The following is an 8,119-nucleotide window of genomic DNA, read 5'->3' as shown; positions in this document are numbered from 1 at the left end:
CTTTTCAGACAAAAATATAAGTGATCCAGTAATTAAGAGCCCATGGATAACCATGGATACAAAGGGTGCTAATACCTTCCCTTTGTATAATGTACCTCCCGAACCCAAAATCTATTGAGGTCTTTCCTGTTCTTTTCCACCTTTCCTTATTGGATAAAAGAAAAGTCGGTGGCGACTCTTGCTATCCGCGACATTGCGATAAAAAGCAAAACACCCCCAAGTCAGTTCACCGTATGACAGACCCTAAGGTAATGATCCAAAAAGATGTATGAATATCAAGGAGAAGAGTCTGGTACTGAATTCAAGAGTGGAGTAAGGGTGTTTCACTGTTGAAGAAGGATTGATGTGCGATAGCTCCACTGTTTGAAGTGTTGAATGATTTATGCTTGCTTGAAGAAGACTTGTCAATTGTATGATTCAAATTGCACTAAAGTCTATGAACAAAGGTGAATACCTTGAGCGACTTGGTCATTCGTCCCGTACCCAAAGATATTCTAGACAAGGATATGACTGATCCACTCTCATCATTCTTTGTTACTTAAGGCTTATGGCATATGACTTGAATCAGAATTGACAAGTTGATGATGGGAAATCCCAAGTGTTGATCCTGATGATGCAATACTACTTGTTGTAGAAGACTTGACAATCATTTGATTTGAATTATGCTAAAGTCTTTGAATAAAGGTGAATATGATGAGCAACAGGGTCATTCATCTGATACCCAAAGATATTTAGAATGAGTTAATGGAATTCTCCACTCTCATTCATTCTCTATTTCTTAAGGCTCACACCATACAATCTGAATTATGATTGACAAGTATTGATACATTTGTTGTGATTGAGAAGTATTCCACTTTGTCAGTTATGCTTGATTGGTATTGACTTTGAAGTCTTGATCTTGGATTTGAACCTTGAGGTCTTGAGCTCCTGAGATCCAACATATCCAATACAGCTTGAGCACAATGGACTTGCCCTATCAAATGATCAAGGATCTTCGATTACTTGAATAGGCTTGGGGATTAAAGCACAATACAAAGGATTTAGTTGACCAAAGTGACCTTTGGTCAACACTAACCAGTGGGATTCAGAAAAAATAACAAGGCTATGTACAACCCCCTAATGAACTAATCAATTAAATGAAATCAGATATTTCTAAGTAAACCCTAAGCTAAAGGATCATGCATTAAAAATCAAAATTAATTAACAAGATTCACATGAGGAACAAATGATTAATGGAGCCTAAACAAACCCTAAGTTAAAGGATCATGCATTAAAAATCAGAAATTCTAAGCCCTAAGGGCAAAATGGTCAACATGTCCAAAATTGATTAAATGGATTAAAAATCAAGATTATATAATGTCAATTAATCAACTAAAACAAATCATGAATATGATGAACATAAACTTGGGTTATATTTAATTTAACAAAAACCTAAAATTTCTAAAGGTTTTACTTGATCGGTTAATCATCATTAACAACTTAAATCATAATTAATTGAGTAATTAACTTAAATTATAATTAAGGAAGCTTAAATGGAAACGCAAATGAAATGAGGAGAGGCGCTTATCCACAAAGCAGAAGCATCGTCGCGTTTCAAGATCCTCACCGCATCTTCAACAAATCTGGCATCGCGTGAATTCAATAAACATTGTGTGGCCTCGTGCTTCATCATTGGTTCGTGTATGCAACCTCTCATCACATCAGCTTTAGAATTCACGTTGCAGTTTATGCTCACAAGTTGCAGAAGGAAAAAAGTGCTTATGCAATAAGTTCAGCGACATAATCTCAACGAAGTTGATCGAAAAAGAACGTAATCATCATGCCAAATCATTGATTGAAACAACAAAAAACTCACTGGTAGGCTTGTTTTCTTCTACTCTTCGAGTTGCTTCTATTGTGTTGTGGTTCATTTCTTCGGAGAGTGAAAAAGTTGTGTGAAGATTGTAAATTAAGAGTGGAATGGTGAGTTGAAGAAAAATGAATTTTGTGTGTTCTTGCAGAGCAAAAGTGAAGACTGGATTTTATGAGTTTAAGAATGGAAAAAGTGTGAACTGAAAAAGAAATAAAAACTCTCCCTGAAGGAGGTTGCAGGGAGCTATATATATATATGAGGTTATTCCGTTAGATTCGTTACATTCTGTCAATTCCTCTACTATAAATCTGTTGAACATTTGCACTGTTAGTTTAACTGTTAGAAGTTGTTTAATGTTAGTTTGAAATTGGTTATGAATTGATTAGTTGTTGGGTGAAGAATGAAGTGGAAGTAGAGTTAATATGTTTTCACTCTCTTTTGACGTTCTGCGGATCCAAACTATCTTATCATGTTATGTGAGTTGTAGATGGATGACCTGCTGAGTTGTGTTATGCAGGTTGTGCGTGTGAGCTATGGATTATGCTGCAGGTTAATATTAGTTGATTTTCCTGATATGCTCTCATGTCCTGCACCAGGGCTGATCCAATCAATTCAGAGATCCTGTTCTAATTTTAAAAATAGGCATAAATTTAAAAGATATATAATTTTAATAATTAAAATGACAAGCAAAAGATAAAATTATATATTAAAGAAATGAAGTATCAAAAACATCATTTCATACAACTTAAAGTAACTAACTATTTAGAAAGAGTTTTACTATGAACACTTTTTGAAGTAAATTTGTTAACTAAGTCTTCATATTTTATTGTCTCCAAAATATAATTTTCCACTGCTATTAATGTCAATCCATTAAGTCTTTCCTGTGACATGGTAGACCGCAAGTAAGTCTTTAACAACTTCAATTTTGAAAAATTTCTTTCTGCAGAAGCAACTGTTACAGGAATAGTCAATAAAATTCTATATGCAATAACTGTATTAGGAAAACAATCCAAGCCTTTCAAAAATAATAATATATCAGTAGGTCTTATGGTTTCTTCAGGCAACATTTCTCTTAGTAACTTCAACTCTACAAAAAAATCATTCTCATCAATATCAGATTGCTCATTATGTTTCAATATCTGTTCAAAGTTACTACAACAAGACTTCAAAGTTGCATCATCCAATGATTGTAACTTGGGAGAAGTAAACAAAAAACCAAAAATACTTTCATACTCTTGGTATTGCTCAAATCTCTTATTAAGAGAAACAACAACTTGATCAACAAGGTAAAGAAAATAATTAACTCTGAAAGATTCTTCTTCTGATAGCTCGACATCTGGAATATTCAAATTCTCATCAAATTGTCTTTTTCTTTTAATTATACGCCTTTGAGGAAATGTTGGGGCAATATTCAATTCCACCACAATTTCCTTAGCGTTAACTAATGCCTTATAAAAACCTGTTTCTCTATATTCCTCAAAATATGAACTCAACCCCTTTATGTTTTTCATAGCAACATCAATAAGCATATCTTTTTCCTGTAAAAGCTCGCTAACAGAATTAATTGCAAATAATATTTAAAACCAAATAATTATGGCCATCAAAAACTCAAAATCACCAAGCTCATTTGTTGCTAAGGATTTAGCTTCATTTTGTAGTTTAGGATCAAGATCATTTTCTGACACTTCAAGTAAAGCTTCTGTAAAATCTAACATTTGAGTTTTTATAGCTTTGACACTTTCTACACGACTCTTCCAACGAGTGGATGACAATGATTTTGATGTTAACCCCTTTACATTATCTTTTAAAATTTTCCATCTCTTAGTAGAATTGGCAAAAATTGTATAAATGCGTTGAATAACTCCAAAAAAATTCCTAGCTTTATTACAAGAGTTAGTCATATCACACAATATCAAATTAAGACTATGACAACCACAAGGAGTATAAAAGGCTCTCGGATTCATGTCTAAAAATCTCTTTTGTATACCTTGATATTTTCCTTTCATATTTGACCCATTATCATAACCTTGCCCTCTCACATCAAATAGGTCGAGACCAAGTTCTTTCAATTCATTTTGTAAAACATCAAAAAGCCCTTGACCAGTTGTATCATTCACATTCAAAAATCCTAAAAATGATTCCTCAATACTAACAGAAGCTGAAGAAATATCCACATATTTTATTATCAAAGACATCTGCTCTTGGTGACTAATATCAGGAGTACAATCAAGTATCATTGAGAAATACTTTGTCTGTTTAATTTTTCTAATGATTTCAATTTTAATCGTAGAACCAAGCAATGAAATCAACTCATTTTGTATTTTATGCCCAAGATAATGAATGTGAACTTTTTGAGTTGCAACACGTCTAACACGTTCTTGGATGATTGGTCAAATTCAGCTAACATTTCAATCAAACCCAAAAAATTGTCATTGCTATCTTCGTACAATTTCTCCTTAGAACCACGAAATGCCAAATTATGTTTAGCAAGAAACTTCACTATTGAAATAACTCTTTTAAAAATATTTTTCCAGTGATCCTTTTCTTTCTCAATTAATCTTTGAGTCGCTTTATCAATAGTTTGAAATTTTTGCAGCCTTTGACGATACTCATACCAAATAGTCATATTTTTAACATGTTCCATACCTAACTCGTGCTCTTTAATTCTTGCACCAACATGTACCTAATCACTATAACCCTCATTTGCTAATTGTCCCCTGCAAATCCCATTTTTAAAAACTTTACAGCAAAAACAAAGTAATCTATCAAGCTCTTTCGAATAAATAAGTCAATCTCTATCACACATCTCTCCATTTGCTAAAGCTCTAGTATAAAAATTAGCCATAAAGCGTCTATTCAAACTATCTCTAGGACCCTTCACAATAGAATTGTCTCTTTTAAGACCTTTCACAATTAATAAATCAATCATTCTAGGTTGAAGGCGATCCCAATTTCTTGGATCAAATATATCATAATCAACATTATCATCATCATTATTAATTTCTTCAAGATTATCATCATCATCATTATTAACTTCATCAACAATGGGCACACTATCAAGATTATTATTTTCAATGAGCACAGTATCAAGATTATCATTTTCAAAAGGCACAATATCAAGATTATCATTTTCAATGGGCACATTATCAAGAAATTCAACATCAATATTATCAACATAATGACTTTCATTTGAAACTTGTGATTTTTCGATTAAAAATTTATCAAGAGCTCCTACTTGAGATTGAATTAACTCTTCAATTTTTTTCTTTTTCTTACGCTTATCATTTCCACATTCATACTTCCTATTCTTAGGAGGCATAGTAAAAAAACCTGGAATATCTCACTATTTCTTTTATGTCTGCTGATGATCTACTAATAATCCTGTTGTGAAATTGTATCCCTGCACATTAAATTATTACATTAGTAACAAGAAAAATTGAAAATCAATTACATTTAAATAAAGGAAATTATACATTAATCATAAAAAAAAAACTTTGAAAATTAGTAATTAAAAATTAGTTAAAAAAAGTAAATTAATATAATATAAGTTCATCCATAAAATAAAATATTGATACTGTATCACTTTCTTTTTCTTTTTGTAAAAAATAACTATTCAAATCATATTTATTCATAAAGTGGTACTACTAATCAAATCATACTTATTCATAAAATGCCAAATCAAATTCAATTAATAATAATATTGCAGTGCATACCATTCATTTTTGTTTCTCTAACAAGCTCCTCCACCAGTTTATTAATAGTAATAATAGAATAATATTAATATCCAACAAATCCTATTAGCACTACTACTCTTACGGTTACTGTACCATGGTACCAAATAAAAAAAAATCTGCATTTTCAGCAACTTTTTTTATAGGCAAATTTTTATAATTACTCTCTTTTAATACCTTTAAAGTTAATTTAAATATTCAATTTATTCCAATTAAAATTACTCTTTTTTTACCTTCAAAATCAAATCACAATAAAAAGTAAATAATTTTTTAAATGGATGGAAAGAAAGTGATTCAAGAAACAAACCTGATAGAGGAGAGGATTGATGTGCAGCGGTGGTACAACGTTTTGTTACAGTGGTGCGGAGAAAATTTTGTTTTCCTTTTCTTTATTTCACGGTTCTGAGAAGAAAAAGAGGGAGAAGATCAAAAGTTTTTCTGATACCAAACATTTTATTTTCCAATATATTTTTTTTATATTCAATAATAATAATAAAATATGGGCCCCTATAATTATGAGGCTCAGTGCTACAACACTGCCTGCACATGAATAGGGCCGACACTGTCCTGCACATGGTATAATTTTGGAGTTTTACTGTTTTGTGATTGTGTCATGAATTGTGAGCTGCTTGGAAGGAAAGCTGTAGGTTGGATGTGTGGAGTGGGACAAAGTTTGCTTGTTTAGATTAGTTGTAGGACTTGGGCATGGGATTTGTATATTGATTTTGTGAATGGGATTAAGTTGTGTATGAATTGGTGGGATTAATGTCATTTGATTGAGTAATGGAAATTGGATATTGTAATGAAGTTGTATTTTGAATGGCAATGTGAAATATTGGTTGGAAATTGTAATGTACATGGAACTTGAATGAAGATGAGTGTTATTTTAATAGAAAGTGTGACATTGAATGATTGAACAAAATGTTAGTTTGTGCACTTAGATGGAAAATATTGAAATTAGTAATGGAAAGTTTATGGAATTGGAAAATGTTTGAATATTGTTAAATGTAAAGCTAAGCATGAATGAAGGTGGATGGATGTGAATTAATTGTGGTTTTAAATTGTGGATTGAAAATTGGTTGGGAATGTTAAGTTAACTTGAAATGGTTTTTAAAGATCAACTTAGTTTGAAATGATTTTGAAAGTCAAATTAAAATGGTTGAAAATTGTTAATTAAACATGATTTGCAAATTGGTTATGGAAAATAACTTAACAATGATTTGGAATCTTAGATGTTCATCTTAAATGGTTAAATTAAAATTTGAAAGTTGATTGAATTTGCAATTAAATGGAAAAACCAATGTTTAACAAATTCCAAGGTATAACTTGAATCAAATGTGAATGATCAACATCAAATGGTTCTATGAAATGGATGGTTGACTTTGGATAATTAGTTAACCAAAAAGTCGACATTTGACCAAAGTCAACTGTGAGTCCTGAATTAGGGTTTTCATATGTAATGCAAACAAAGCATGATTCACATGAAGCAAAGGTTAATGTTTAATCCATAATGAATTAAGACATATCGACCAGTGCATTTGCAAATACCAAAAGACCTAAGTCAAAGGCCTAGACAATGTATGAATCAGGTGAAATATCAACCATATAGACATGTAGAAGATGGATGATGCATGATATGATAACCAAACATCTTTCCCCAATGAATTAGGGTTTCTACTAAGCGCAAGGTGACAAGTCAAGCCATAAGGCACATTAGGAACATACATTCCCTGATTAGGGTTTCAATAAGGCAGGCCCTTCAATCATGGTCTATGAATCAATCATGATGCTCCACAAGCAAATCTCCATGTATGAGCCCCAACTAAGGTTTAGGTAACCAAAACAAGGTCCAAAGAGTATCCACAAGATCCCATAGAAATACCATCAAGAATTAGGGTTGAATGCCTTGAGGAATGCCCTGATGAGTCTCCTTGAATCCATATCTCAAAGATCAAACAATTAGGGTTTTCACTCCCAAGATGATCAGATGCAGGGTCATGTCACATCTCTAAGATTTGATCCACTAGCAAATCCTAACTTTACAAGCCACAAGGTAAAAAGTCAAAAAATAACATTTAAAATTGATAAAAACAACAGAGAAAAATCACAAAAAAAAACAGTAAAAAAAAAACTAAAATAATAAAATAAAACTAAAGATATGTTGATAAATATAAAAAAAAATTAAATATCATTCCTTCATCCTCTAAATCCCTCCAATTTAAAGGACAAAAAAAATGTGTTTCGAAAAATTACCTCTTCCCTCGTCTTTCCTTTTAAAATTTGATAAACATATTTAATTAAAAATATTTTTTTACCTCCCCTAATCTATCCCGAACCAAACTCATCTTTAAAATGAATCTTGTGGACAGTATATAAAGATTCCACTTGATTAAGAAAGAAGTAGACAATGTTTGTTTTGATTGGTAGCTGTGTTGTCGTGATCCTAGGCAGACATGAATTATGACAGAGCCACTTGTGCTCACCTGCGAATTGTCGATGGTTGGAAGAAGACAATTTGAACTAGGACTCACACCAT

General features: G+C 31.8%; 1 pseudogene; it reads right to left on the bottom strand.

The window, feature by feature from the left end:
* Positions 1-2,610: 2,610 nt before the first annotated feature.
* Positions 2,611-5,171, bottom strand: LOC127129993 (uncharacterized; annotated as a pseudogene).
* Positions 5,172-8,119: the final 2,948 nt, after the last annotated feature.

The sequence above is a fragment of the Lathyrus oleraceus genome, chromosome 3 (assembly GCF_024323335.1).
Source record: "Lathyrus oleraceus cultivar Zhongwan6 chromosome 3, CAAS_Psat_ZW6_1.0, whole genome shotgun sequence".
Lineage (NCBI taxonomy): Eukaryota > Viridiplantae > Streptophyta > Magnoliopsida > Fabales > Fabaceae > Lathyrus > Lathyrus oleraceus.
This window is presented reverse-complemented; position numbering and strand designations above follow the sequence as displayed.